The 16,032-nt window shown below is 39.0% G+C and overlaps 1 protein-coding gene and 1 long non-coding RNA gene across 7 annotated transcripts in view; both read right to left on the bottom strand.

Moving 5' to 3' along the window:
* Positions 1-16,032, bottom strand: part of LOC139970567 (tubulin polyglutamylase TTLL5-like) — a 185,279-nt gene that overhangs the window by 38,452 nt on the left and 130,795 nt on the right. The gene's annotated exons all lie outside the window — the stretch shown is intronic.
* Positions 8,141-15,644, bottom strand: LOC139970575 (uncharacterized). Of its 2 annotated transcripts, none has more exons than XR_011794169.1 (2): positions 13,251-15,644; positions 8,141-12,644 (listed from the first exon to the last, which is right to left on the bottom strand). It is a non-coding gene; the product is annotated as an uncharacterized lncRNA (long non-coding RNA). The 2 variants fall into 2 exon arrangements; XR_011794170.1 differs by having other exon boundaries at positions 13,655-15,644.

Genomic DNA, 16,032 nt, shown 5'->3' with positions numbered 1-16,032 from the left:
TAAATGTGGGGTATCACTACGGTGTAACAAGTTCGAGCTCCTCCATTAATGTTAGGTTTCCATTTCTCAATGTAGAGCAACGCTGAAAACATTATGGGATATACAAGTTTTCATTACAAGGTACCACTAAAACCAATTTGACATCTGGAGCCCATTATCCTCCTCCACACATAAAGGAGTTTTGAAGTCAATGTTGTATTAGCCCGGGTCCTGTCCTAACTTCCTGAAACTTAGCACAGTAACTGAATCAAATCTGATGTAGAGTGAAAACTAATCAAGCAGAGCAGTACATGTACACAATATACACATGCAGTGATAGTAGTACAGGTAGGAAGATGTGGATGGACGATGATGATAGCAGTGGGCGGTGGTGGTGGGTTGGTTGTGACTGACGAGTGATAGTGGTCGGGTGACGATGGTAGGCGGTTTGGTGGTGGTCGATGGCATGGGCGGACGGTGAAGGTAATGGTGTTTGGGAACGATGTCGGCAGGAGGGCGGTTGGTAGTGCTGGTTGCGGTTGTGTGGTGATGGGTGGGTGGTGATTAGAATAGCGGGCGTGTAGTGATTGGCAGATGATCATGAGGATGGCGGGCTGGGCGGTTTGGTGGCTGGGAAGGTAAGTTCATGATATTAGCCACCAGGATTGTATTTCTGCGTCATTGAGAAGTTAACTGAGATGATAGCGGTCACGGTACATGTTACTTAACTCGGACTTAGTATTTGGTACAATGCCATTAGGATCTATTAGAAACGTGTTCAAAGTTCACTTGAATTCAACAGACATCAACAGTAAGAAACCTGGAGGAATGGTTAACTTAAAGGTAGAAATAGATCGAACTCTATATTTAAGCCCCATAGCAATTACAAAATCCATATTGTATTTCTTAGGGGTAAGAAGCCTTTATAATGCCCGGAATTTCTACTATAAGTGAAATAAATATTAGCAAAGATTCACCCAGTCGGCTGGTAGTGATTCTATTAAATGGAAACTTCACCAATATATTCACTTAGAGTCTAACAACTAACTATAAAAATGACTGAGTACTTCAAACGTCATATTGTATTATCTATATATTATCCACACAGGTATACTTATTTAAAACGTGTTACCTACGAACCTATTAATAAAATATGTGAAAGCGTATCTGATGCGTCGTTCTAAAGCATAATTAGACAGAGCTTTCCCTGAAAATGTTGCTTGTAATTCGTAGCATGAAGAGTTTTTTATTGAGATACTGAAAAATGTATAACAAACTAAAACTATGAAGCTACGTAGTTTCTTTGCAGTGGCATATTTAAACACAGCGTAATGTATCTATTCTGTCAAATCTTGATTATCTTCTTACTAAACTTACCTGTTGCCTTTAATCTTCGTACCTATTACCTACTATACATAACAGTTACCAAATCACTGTTAACTTCTACCTAAAAGTACACTGTGTTATAATCAACCTTAATCAGTACACTCTAGTGTATATGTTCGAACTCATTCATTTCACTATCAAGTCTCTCCAAAGCTGATAAGAAACCCAATATTGTTTTGCTTATACCTGCCGAGGTTTTATTAGAACATGATTAAATTTGATAGATTTAAGGCAACCATCATTTTGTGATCGGCAAATGTTGATAAATCATAATTTGGCTCCTAGAACAATCATTTGTGGCGGCGGACAGTTTTGCCATAGTCAGCAAAACTCGCAAGCAGACTTTCTCACTAAATCTGACGGTTTTCCATGTTTGCTTTATTGATGTAATGCGCAGGGTCTGTTTAGTGTCTTGTTTGAGTTACCGTTAGTGATGTAGTGGAATAGAAGATATTGCAATTCAGTAGCCTGACGAGGCAATGGATACCACGTGACCTCAAGGTGGACCAATAATCTTCCATATAAATTAACTATTGAAGTCATTGAACACATCGTCTACCAGCTAGAAAATTTGATTTTATGCTAGCATATCAACATGAGTTCCATTGGCTAAGCTCTCATTAAATTTTATATCAAATTATAGTGTAATATTGTATTTTTATGAACCTTTGTTCGAAGATATGTTTTCTTCGCATGACCATTTCAGTCCGGATTCGATCAGCTCTTTCATCGTTATACATATTAATAAATGAACTCAGCATTTTTTTTGTATTTTTATAGAAACTTATTCATTGCCCATGTCGTCATGGTGGTTTACATTTTACGGCAGTGTATTAAAGTACGTCCGACCTTTGTAATTATCAACATCCTTCTTTGCATGACTCCCGAGAAGCGCTCCAACAGGGACACACGTCGTGTGGGTTTATACCGCTTTGTGGGGATAATGCTTAAGGTGTTAGTTACCCTGTAAAGGTCGAAGTTATGACATCAAGAGCAACAAACCAGGATCCTTATAGTTACCCGCAAGTATTACTATGAAAAGTTGCAACAAGAGTAACTTTCAACTTTCCTAGCGCCAACACCACTCCTCTTCCACAAATTCTGCTCTTAACCATTATTTTAGAGCTTAGAAAAAATTGATCCAAAGAGAAATGACATGAAGTACAATAATAGATGGATGGATGAATATGTATATAAATATATGAATATATGAATATATATATATGACATGAAGTACAATAATAGATGGATGGATGAATATGTATATAAATATATGAATATATGAATATATATATATATATATATATATATATATATATATATATATATATATATATATATATATATATATATATATATATATATATATATATATATATATATAATGACATGAAGTACAATAATAGATGGATGGATGAATATGTATATAAATATATGAATATATGAATATATATATATATATATATATATATATATATATATATATATATATATATATCCCATGACATCCTATGTAATAATTGCATACACTCTTAAACACTCCTTTATGGATGGATGAATATGTATAATATATTAATATATATATATAACTAAATATGTATATATATATATACATATATAGAAATACATGAATATATATATATGAAAATATATATATATATATATATTTATATATATATAAATATATATATATATATATATTATATATATATATATATATCCATATATATTCATATATATATCCATATATTTATACATATTCATCCATCCATAAAGGAGTGTTTAAGAGTGTATGCAATTATTACATGGGATGTCACGGATTTGGGGACGCGTAAGGGGGGGGGGGTGAAATTAACAACCTCGGATCAACTTTCCAATACAACAACAATGAGGTTTACTGTAAAAAGAATATCACATAAAAATAGCTGATTCATCACACGGAAAGTAGGCCGAATGAATTTCATAATGAAAAGCTCCTGAGGCGGTTAATTGTGTTTATACATTCTTATTTAATGAAAAAGAATCCATTTTGGTGCCAACTTAAGACGTATCTGTCATAATCCACGGCATCAAGTCTAGCCGAGGTTACAAATAATGTAATGTAAGTGTATCTCCAGGGTAGCAGATAAGAATGGAGATCTAAGGCATGTCAATTAAAGAGATAGCATTTCAACGCCCTTTAAAACTGATGCAGTTTAGACGGTGTACACAGAGTCGAAAAATTACAAAATGACTGACAGAACTAACACCCCAACCCCCATAGCTGATCAGCGAGCGCAAAAGTTTGAAAGTTTGGATGAAAGCTATGCGATCAAAGCTGCATTTTGAATTGAGATGTGACTTTATACTGACCAAACCAGGTTCACACATAATCGAATATACACCCACAATCTAACTAAGAGATCTATTTAAGGGTAATAACAAATGTGGCACGAGTTACAGTTTGTCCACCATACGTGGGTCCAAGAAATGACATTCTTGAACTGTTGTTTCCTTCGACAAAGTTTCGATTTTGGAGAACTGAGTCAGTAGGACATGTTTTCATGTACCACACCCATCCTTTAACAGTCGAGTATATATAAACCAGGGTTGTCCAACCTACGGCCCGCGGGCCACAGTCCGGCCCGCCGCAGGGTTGCGTCCGGCCCGCCAGAGATGCTCTACGGTGCGAAATTTAGTGAGCAGATTTATTGATAACAATTTGAAGCTATATAATCAATCATTCCAACCTTCTGGGTCCAAAAAACTGCAAACAGGTCTCAGCGTAAGGGGGCGGGGCGGCTGGACTTTATTCATCTGTTTTATCAGGAAAGAAAATAAATCAGTGCGCACCGCGCGCAGTGCTCACATTTTGTTGCCTTGGGCTTCGCGCAAAAAATTAAAAAATCGTACGGTTCATGCGGCCCCCTCCTTCATCATAATCATTGGCCCTCCTCTGCAAAAGGTTGGACAACCCTGATATAAACCAACAGATTGGGGCAAATACAATGCAGAAAGCCACTCATGCAACATATTACAAAGTTGATGCAGAATTATAAATTAACAACAAAAATCAACTGTAATGGCAGGTTGGCAGACTCTGAGACGGTTTCGCCGTGATGAACTGCAGATTAACTTGTCTTTGTGGGAGATGATCGAGAGGGGGAGGGGGCATACGATGTTGTTTTCCCTTGTGTATCCTAGATTTTCAGTCCCACATGAGGTACCAAGAGCACTTCATCATTTTATACTGTATTCTTTACATTGTCCTGTGTACACATCAGTATCTTGTATCGTAAAACGATATGATTTGTGAGAAGCAAGACTCTTTTAACACACTTAATGCGAGTCATCAGCAGGATGCTTTAAGGTAGTACCTAAATCTGTCAGTTGAAGATTCAAGCCGTTTGACTTTAGTCTTTTGAGACAAACTCAAGTAACCATCTGAGCTGTATTTAACAAGCTAGATATTACTATTGCATGTTTGAATTGTCACGAACTTTTAATATTTATCCTTCGGCAATAACAAAAGGTTAATGTTTATGGTGAGAAGTGCAGCTGTTATGTGGTTATTGGTCGATTCTAGCCTGTCGCATCACCATCCCGTGGACACTAACCTTATAAAGTGGCGTACCTCTAGGCCTAGGGCAAGAAGACGACAGGAGTCTAATGCAACAGAAGATTAGGGCGGTTTAAACCTGGCATGTGAGAAAGATGGTCCTGATACCAAAATAAAAGGAGTTGCGATTCGACGCATAACGTATCTTTAAGGATGGATCCAAGAGCTGCAATTTCCAGGGTGGGGGAGGGGATTATCCTTCTTGAAAATGGTTTCAAAACAGGTGCTCTCAAAAGGCGGACCGCCAAAAACAAAATCGGCCCGATGTTTCGCGCTGACCGAGAATGCTACTAGCCCTTATAAGGCCGTAGGCTTCAGCAACATATGTCAGCAGCTTAACTTGTATATGTATACATAATTTGAGCGTGTCTGGTTGTGATACTGGTTACAGCCCAGCAGGGGCGGCGGAAGCACTTTTAATCTGGGGGGGGGGGGGGCACCGACATCAAAGGGCACTTTGCAGAAATTCGATTGCACTGATGCAGCCTTATATTTAGTACCCTTTATAACTCTTATTGTATTATCTTATATGCGTATACACATCACTCCATCAAGGCCCCCCCCCCCCCTCAAAAAAAATATGCATACTAGTACTGCAATATCCAATGTGCAAATTGGGAAACAAGTTTTCTTTTGAGACAAAATGAGGTGATATCATGCTTGTTGCTAGTGTAGGAATCTTCCAAATTAGACATTATTTCTTGTTTATATCTTAACAATATTTTTCCATTCGAAATAGCTTTGAGTTTGACCCACAGAAATTCATTAAAAGTCACGGGCGCAGTAAAGATTTGCAAAGTTGTATGCACGACTATCTGAGCGGAGCGCCACCATCGGTTGGCGCGGAGCGTACAAGAAAATTTTTGGTTTTACAAACCCCTCAGATGGCCGGAAACGGCCCTTCCCGAGTGTTCATTGTGGTTCCCTAGCCTCTTGCTAACTTGAGACACCTCAATTTTTATGTAGAAAAAGGGCACATTTTTAACCAGAGGAAAAGTGGGGGGGGGGCACGTGCCCCTGTGCCCCCCGGTTCCGCCGCCCTTGCAGCCCAGGAGACCGAAGGTCCGCGAGACCGAAGATCCGCGAGACCGAAACTATTACAAGGCCTATAATAGTGGTAAGATAAATATTACTACCGGTAATATGACGTTGATAAAGCGCGTAATTAAAAATAATTTACAGCCATTTCTTTTAATAGTGGATACCAGTGACTTATATACGCAAGGGGGCTGGGGCGGCTTGCATTGATACTACGCCTCCACCAGGGGCGTAACCAGAGGGGGTTGCAGGAGGAGAAAGCCCCCGCTCTCAAAAGTCTCGCTCCCCCCCCCCCCCTGCTGCCCCAAATGAAATATGAGAATATAATATAACTTAATAATTAGATATAGCGATACCCTTTTTTAAACAATATTGCCCCCCTTGTCAATCTCTTTGACCCGCTCTGAAGCCCCTCTAATGAAAAAGTCTAGCTATGCCTATCGATGGACCATGCATAGACCATCGGTTTCGCGGACCATATGTTCGCGGAAATTCGGTCTCGCGGACCTTCGGTCTCGTGGAATTCCCCCGTGATACTACATACTTTCCCTTTGCCCGCCTGTTTAGAGGCACCTTTGTACAGTACAGTGGAGTCGCCAAGGGGGGCCAGGGGGCACGTGCCCCCCTGGAAAACCTAGTGCCCCCCCCCCGAGTGCCCCCCCATCTGAGATTTGGGTTGGTAAAAAAATATATATATATTTTGTTATATTCAACTCCCATCATCTGAGTTGGTTTTTCATAAGGACAAAGAAGCACAGTAATTCGTATTTTCTTCAAATGAGCTGCGAAAAAATGAAAAAGTTTATCCTTGACCGTCGGGTATCGAAGTCGTAACCCGCGCCATCACAACAGGTGTCGATATTTACATTGAATGTGTCAGGAACAAATGGCGAATGTTCGCACCTGCATACTGAGCCATACTCGATGTGTGATCAAACTTTGGATTGCATGGTGAGATCCCTGATAGGAGCCAATAACGATGCTGGAACCTGTTACATCTTAATAGATAATGGGAGAAAACGAGAAGGACAAGAAAGGAGTCGGGGGTCATGCACACATTAATTCAACAAATGTAGGTTCTATTGATAGGGTTAGGCATAATATCGACAGCATGTGGTTCATATCCTCTGCAAAATTCTGCGCGTTGTTAAAATCATTACCTCAAAAACAGCAATTTCTGGAGATATCTTCAGATCGAATTTAGCATCAAATGTGGCACCATTTTGCATCTAGCCCATCCTCCGTATGCGAAAATTTTCCAAAGGGGAGGGGCCACCCCCTCCCCCAGGACGACGATCCGTATCCACCTAAGTGCCCCCCATCAAATGCTGGTGCCCCCTGTGCCCCCCCCCCAGACTGAAAAGTCTGGTGACGCCACTGCCTTTGTACAGAACATAACACTGCTCTATGAATCACATTTTAGAGTTTTCAAGCTCATTTCGGTGGTGGATAACTAACCAATGTGCCCTTGGCGAGACCCCCAATCAACAGTTGAGGAAATTTATGTGTGCTTGCTCCAAAACAAACATTGTTTGGAATGACCATGATCACCCGCTTCACTCTTATCTGCACGATAATATCATAACTAGGGGCACTGGCAGACTGCGTCTCCCACCCATGAGAACCAACCGTCATCGCAATTCGTTTATTCCACGTGCAATAAGGCTTTACAATGATAACTTGAGCCGTTAGGTCCTGCCTATGTGTGTTTTATTGTTCGGTTGTTTAATGTTTTATCGTTCCGTTCTATCACTGTTTTTCATATTTGTAACATAGCCATATTTTTGTACTGTCTTTTTATATTTTATGTGCAAGATCTTAATTTCCTTCTTTGGAGTAATAAAGTTCTACTTATCTTATCTTATCTTATCTGGCCATTTTGTGGCAGCCCTGAATAGGAGGGGAGGGGGAAGCGAAATAGGCAAACGTGCATACTATACAGAGAACGGCATTTAAGATACACTCGAGGACAAGGTTGGGTAGACGGCAGGAATGGAGGTTGTTAGGTATCGGAACCAATATAGCAACCACGTGTTTTACCCCTCACTATTTGAGGATACACTTGGTATCGTTGTCCGCATTTTTCAATTGCTGTATAGTCTTCCATGCAACAAATATGTTAATGAGCACAAAAGTAAATTTCGTAAACAAAATGTCATGCATAATTTATTGACGCTTTTAAATTTCACAGGTTTTGGTCACATGGACGGAAAATTGATACAAGTATAAAATAGAAATGAAGTATTTGCTTCCGTGCAGTAGGCGTTAGGGTTGACCCTAACCATTGGAGTAACTTACACTCAACTACGACCAAAGAATGGAATGTTGCTAAATCATATTCACCTAACTACTGCAATACACATAATGAATATCTGACTTAAAATTTGACAATAAAATAACATGTTTCCACAAGTATATTTTTACATGAGGTTCCCAACAGAGAATAAGGTTTTTTTTTTATTGGGGAGGGGGGGGGCAGAATCTGTACAGCCACGGATGGTATGCAGACAGCGATGGGCAACGTTGACGTATTTATAACCATATGGTAAACAAGGCTTATCGCATCCAGCAACACTCCAATATCCCATTCATTCTGGTAAAAGTGATTCAGTTAATGATTGTTATATGTTGTGCGAGGAGCATTGTTAGGCATTGAGATGTCAACCGTATTACGAATCTCAAAGTCTATTCTGGTTCTATCTTCACATTTTAACTGGTAATTCCTGTACATGTACAAGCCATGTCTTTCTTCTCAGGTAAACTGATTAAATAAAGGCTAATGGAAGCTCATTTCAGATTAATTGTACTACATCGACACATATAGTAGGTAACCATGTTATTGGTCAAGCCTCAGAAAGTGATTCAAGTAAATACCCATCCAGAGCACAGGACCCGTCACGTAGTGTTCTCCGCATTGTAAAACCAACATTCTCACACTGTGTGCTTACTCAGATACTCTATGTACTGGTATATAACATGAACTAAATTATACAGTAAGGAATGTACGGAATAAGTGTAACTGTATCTGAAATCTTGAACGAGGCCTGACCCACTACATGTACATAGATTGAGCCATACCAACAAATATATATACTGTTTGCTAATGAAAGAATACATGGATTATAATGTATATGGGTTCCTCATTGTACACAGTATGCTCATGAAAGGAGGCCTGGATAATCATGGGTTCCCCATGTAAACGTGCCTGGATTATCATGTATATGGGTTCCCTATGTTCACAGTATGCTCATGAAAGGATGCCTGGATAATCATGGGTTCCCCATGTAAACCGTATGCTCATGAAAGGATGCCTGAATTATCACGTTTATGGGTTCCCCATGTTCACAGTCTGCTCATGAAAGGATGCCTGGATAATCATGGGTTCCCTATGTAAACTGTATGCTCATGAAAGGATGCCTGGATTATCATTTATATGGGTTTGCCATGTCCACAGTATGCTCATGAAAGGATGCCTGGATTATCATGTACATGGGTTCCCCATGTTCACAGTATGCTCATGAAAGGATGCCTGGATAATCATGGGTTCCCTATGTAAACCAAAAGGATGCCTGGATTATCATGTATTTCCCCATGTATTTTCTAAACCCAAAATCACGTCGTCAACCTAAACCGTTTACGGTGCCATGATGATCAAGCAAGCTTATATTACCCTCATGCATGCATGAAGTAAACATAATGTCGGTGACATTACTATAAACTATAGCAATTCGGTAGCCACAGAACCATTTGTTTTTTGCTCTTTATTATTGTGCATCGTTAATCACTGTGATATATGTTATTATTCTGAGTTAACTTGACATTAAAACAACACATCACAAGACTTCCTTGGACAAGAGCGCTGCTCTTGAAGTATATTGTTAGATCCCTCCAGCAGACTACTACCACATAACTTTTTGTAGGCTGCATAAAAGTTAACGATGTAAGCCTACATAAATCGACAGTCTTATCCTTCTTGTTAACAGTTTTTACAACGTTTTGTTCAGCTTTCACATTCCTTGAAACATTAACACCATTTTATTCAGTACCATGTTCTATTAGGTTGATTTATCTGGAGCCTTACGACAAAGGTATTGATTTCATAAAAGAAACGGCTGATTTAGGTTAATTTAGCTATTGCATAAGCTATGACAATATGCGGGATGACATAAATTCTTCACAAAGCAGACGTAAGACTCCTTGCAACTACGACAACACATTTATTGACACTACTCATGTCATTTATCAGACAAGCTTTTGTAAATCTGGCAAACAGTTAAAGCTAGTAAAACGAGACTACTGTATCACTGCAAAGGAAGCAGCTTTCTGAAAATTCTTTGTGAGATTATCGAGTACGGACACTCCATCTTTAAGGACGCTTCTCATAGAGTACATTGAAAATGTCCATCCTTCGATTTGAATTTAAATTGTTGATTCCAGCTGACGCCATACAAATTACTTTGAACAAAAAATGTGCAAATAATATTTACTTCAATTTCAATGACTGGTTAGTGTCTATAATATTTCTACCTGACCAGCTCTCAAAAATCTACATTAGTTATAAGAAGGTTGGCTAGTAGAGACTTTCTATCTACATTAGCTATAAGAAGGTTGACTAGTAGAGACTTTCTATCTACATTAGCTATAAGAAGGTTGGTTTTGGATAATTGCACACAGATATATAGTTGTTCTTTCTCTTTCATATACTTGGAATTGTACATAATTAATCTCTTAAGATGTCTTGACAATGTACAGGTAAGATTGATGTCTATCAAATAACCTGCATTAGCATTTATTACATATGACACTCAAGTATTATAGTGCTCTTCAAGTTTCTTATGTGGTCCCAGGAACAATCTCATTGCAATTCTCTCAACACGATGCTAGGATTAGACAAGACAGGGAAATTTCCCTATGTCACTTCTTGCATATAGTTATCTGTTGTACAGAGAATACGAATGGATGTTACAGAGATTTACGGTCCCTACCTACAAACCTCTGGTACTAACCAGTAAATATTGATGGCAATCTTCATATCCAGGAAGAATTTCCAGGGTTATAACTTGCGAGAAAGAGTTTGTCTACTTTTGCAAACTGTCAGCTGTTTGAGAATGCTTTAAGTTTTGAAACTATTCGGTCTTGCATGTTTGCCCATGACAAGGATGGCTGACAGAGCCTCCCTAATAATTTTGCAACAATTTGTTGTGGCGGGGCAGCTGCTATAAAGGTCAGGCAGGAAGCAGCTACAAGGCCCAGAAGTAGCTCCAATGTAGCAGTTCTCTTAATACTATAGAGTTATCTTTTGGTGCAATAATAAACAGGACATTCTTTTCTCTGCATCTTGACATGAACCATCAGATGACATGATTACTGCCTGTTCACGTCATCCTTTTCAAAGAATACACGTTGGTTTATTATCAGACTGGCTGCACGTTGTTGTCCTGGTCCAATCTACATATCAATCTATCAAAGTGTTCCAATCCTCCAGGAAAAGTGGAAACAGTGCAACAGGGAATATCTTTTTAAATGTTTCAAAATGTGTGTTACTTATTTGCTGGCTTAGGTAGTGAAGTACATTAATGAATTTAATGGAAGTATATTTGGTGGAAAATTGGGCAATTATAGACCACTTTATAACTTCAAAGTAGCTACATTTGATATTTGATAATTGAAGAGTAAAGAGGCAAGATGGAAGATTCAATAGCCAACATGATAATAATACACAGGATCTCTTTCCTATAACAGTTAACTCTGGGTAACTCCAAAAGTGAAAATTTTTACTTTTTATTTAAGTTTTATAGCAATTTATCTTTTGGACCATAGGAGAGTATTTTACAACAACATAAACTGCCAAAGACAATAAACATACACAAGACAATATACAAGACATACAGACACCATGACTGAGAGATGTATATGAGGCTATAAAATGAAGGAACTGTGAAAAGAACACAAGTGGCAGTTTTAAGGTGTTTGAAAGGCCAGAGTCTCATTTCAAAGCAATGAAACCATTGAACCTAGCAGCACTGCAGAGCTATAACATCCATCAATGAATACCAGACGTGTGGGCAAGACACAATAAACTTTGTGGAATGATATGCAGGAGCACCCAAGTCAGCTACTTTATGAGTTGTCAGGTGGGTCAAAGGCTTTAATCAGAAATCTATGGTTTATTGAATTTTATAGCCCTGAAAAAACAAACCATTTGCTAGGGACATAAACCATGTTGAAATACACTATGATGGTTACTTATATTAGCAAGAGGATTTCTGCATTTGGATCTAATAATGATGGATTTACCACCAAGTATGCGACATGATTCACCTTCCATCATGTCTAATATTGATAATGGTCTACTGAAGAAGAATTTATCCTACTTAAACCCTCTAAACAAGACATAAATTATCAACCAAACACTCAATTTCACTCCACTTGATTAGAAAAGGCATTCATCCAAAATCATTCATGATAAGAGGTTTATCTCCCCCCCCCTCCCCTCCTCCTTCTGGGTCCCATCCCTCTAACAAATGAGAACACTAAAAATGATTGCGCACCATGGTATCTTAAACCTCACGTCAGTATTTACACTACATAAAACTGTAGATTCTAATCAGGATATTACAATAATATGGCACTTATAAGACACCTATGACTGACACCATCAGCCCTGTAAGAGGCCATGTCACTGACTGACATAACTGTAGAATCTAATCAGGATATTACAATGATATGGCACTTATAAGACACCGACGACTGACACCATCAGCCCTCTAAGAGGCCATGTCACTGACTGACATAACTGTAGAATCTACCTAGGATATTACAATGATATGGCACTTATAAGACACCGACGACTGACACCATCAGCCCTCTAAGAGGCAATGTCACTGACTGACATAACTGTAGAATCTAATCAGGATATTTCAATGATATGGCACTAATAAGACACCGACGACTGACACCATCAGCCCTCTAAGAGGCCATGTCACTGACTGACATAACTGTAGAATCTACCTAGGATATTACAATGATATGGCACTTATAAGACACCGACGACTGACACCATCAGCCCTCTAAGAGGCAATGTCACTGACTGACATAACTGTAGAATCTAATCAGGATATTACAATGATATGGCATTAATAAGACACCGACGACTGACACCATCAGCTCTCTAAGAGGCCATGTCACTGACTGACATAACTGTAGAATCTACCTAGGATATTACAATGATATGGCACTTATAAGACACCTATGACTGACACCATCAGCCCTCTAAGAGGCAATGTCACTGACTGACATAACTGTAGAATCTAATCAGGATATTACAATGATATGGCACTTATAAGACACCTATGACTGACACCATCAGCCCTCTAAGATGCCATGTCACTGACTGACATAACTGTAGAATCTAATCAGGATATTACAATGATATGGCACTAATAAGACACCTATGACTGACACCATCAGCTCTCTAAGAGGCCATGTCACTGACTGACATAACTGTAGAATCTAATCAGGATATTACAATGATATGGCACTTATAAGACACCTATGACTGACACCATCAGCCCTCTAAGAGGCAATGTCACTGACTGACATAACTGTAGAATCTAATCAGGATATTACAATGATATGGCACTAATAAGACACCTATGACTGACACCATCAGCCCTCTAAGAGGCAATGTCACTGACTGACATAACTGTAGAATCTACCTAGGATATTACAATGATATGGCACTAATAAGACACCTATGACTGACACCATCAGCCCTCTAAGAGGCCATGTCACTGACTGACATAACTGTAGAATCTAATCAGGATATTTCAATGATATGGCACTAATAAGACACCGATGACTGACACCATCAGCCCTCTAAGAGGCCATGTCACTGACTGACATAACTGTAGAATCTAATCAGGATATTACAATGATATGGCACTAATAAGACACCTATGACTGACACCATCAGCCCTCTAAGAGGCCATGTCACTGACTGACATAACTGTCGAATCTAATCAGGATATTTCAATGATATGGCACTAATAAGACACCTATAACTGACACTAAGAGGACTAAGTATAACTATTACATGTTTAACTGTTATTAGCATTCCAAAAGATGTTGTGAAATTGGGTCAGAAATGTGCAATCAATGTCTACAAACTGGACCTGAAGTCATACAAGGGATGAAAACATTTCACAACTATAGTGATTCTGAAGGAGCACATGTCAAAAACACTACTTTCTATCTCAAGTAATCAATATAACAGACACAGTGAAGCAAACATATGACATCATTCCTTTACCTCTATCAGTGTATCAGCCTTTACTGTGAAGATCAAAACACCAATTGACAATTTCTTCTGGCAAGATAACACATCTAACCAAGTCTACATTTTCTTGGAACCTATCTTGTCATGTCCACACTTTACTAGTTCAATTTATGTCTCCATGCCTACATCTTAATGAGTAGGGAGTGATTATTGCTGGACAATTTATTTCTCCATGCCTACAACTTAATGAGTAGGGAGTGAGTATGGCTGGATAATTGATGTATACATGCCTAAATCTTAATGAGTAGGGAGTGAGTAAGGCTGGACAATTGTTTCTCCATGCCTACATCTTAATGAGTAGGGAGTGAGTGTGGCTGGACAATTTATTTCTCCATGCCTACATCCTAATGAGTAGGTAGTGAGTATGGCTGGACAATTTATTTCTCCATGCCTACATCTTAATGAGTAGGTAGTGAGTAAGGCTGGACAATTGTTTCTCCATGCCTACATCTTAATGAGTAGGTAGTGAGTAAGGCTGGACAATGGTTTCTCCATGCATACATCTTAATGAGTAGGGAGTGAGTGTGGCTGGACAATTTATTTCTCCATGCCTACATCCTAATGAGTAGGTAGTGAGTATGGCTGGACAATTTATTTCTCCATGCCTACATCCTAATGAGTAGGTAGTGAGTAGGCTGGATAATTTATTTCTCCATGTCTACATCTTAATGAGTAGGGAGTGAGTAGGCTGGACAATTGTTTCTCCATGCCTACATCTTAATGAGTAGGTAATGAGTATGGCTGGACCAATATTTGTTCCATGCCTACATCATAATGAGTAGGGAGTGAGTATGGCTGGACAATTTATTTCTCCATGCCTACATCTTAATGAGTAGGTAGTGAGTAGGCTGGACAATTTATTTCTCCATGCCTACATCCTAATGAGTAGGTAGTGAGTAGGCTGGACAATTTATTTCTCCATGCCTACATCCTAATGAGTAGGTAGTGAGTAGGCTGGACAATTTATTTCTCCATGTCTACATCTTAATGAGTAGGGAGTGAGTGTGGCTGGACAATTTATTTCTCCATGCCTACATCTTAATGAGTAGGGAGTGAGTAGGCTGGACAATTTATTTCTCCATGCCTACATCCTAATGAGTAGGTAGTGAGTAGGCTGGACAATTTATTTCTCCATGCCTACATCCTAATGAGTAGGTAGTGAGTAGGCTGGATAATTTATTTCTCCATGTCTACATCTTAATGAGTAGGTAGTGAGTAGGCTGGACAATTGTTTCTCCATGCCTACATCTTAATGAGTAGGTAATGAGTATGGCTGGACCAATATTTGTTCCATGCCTACATCATAATGAGTAGGGAGTGAGTATGGCTGGACAATTTATTTCTCCATGCCTACATCTTAATGAGTAGGTAGTGAGTAGGCTGGACAATTTATTTCTCCATGCCTACATCCTAATGAGTAGGTAGTGAGTAGGCTGGACAATTTATTTCTCCATGCCTACATCCTAATGAGTAGGTAGTGAGTAGGCTGGACAATTTATTTCTCCATGCCTACATCTTAATGAGTAGGGAGTGAGTGTGGCTGGACAATTTATTTCTCCATGCCTACATCCTAATGAGTAGGTAGTGAGTATGGCTGGACAATTTATTTCTCCATGCCTACATCTTAATGAGTAGGTAGTGAGTAAGGCTGGACAATTGTTTCTCCATGCCTACATCTTAATGAGTAGGTAGT

Source organism: Apostichopus japonicus, chromosome 8, assembly GCF_037975245.1.
Source record: "Apostichopus japonicus isolate 1M-3 chromosome 8, ASM3797524v1, whole genome shotgun sequence".
NCBI classification, from domain to species: domain Eukaryota; kingdom Metazoa; phylum Echinodermata; class Holothuroidea; order Aspidochirotida; family Stichopodidae; genus Apostichopus; species Apostichopus japonicus.
This window is presented reverse-complemented; position numbering and strand designations above follow the sequence as displayed.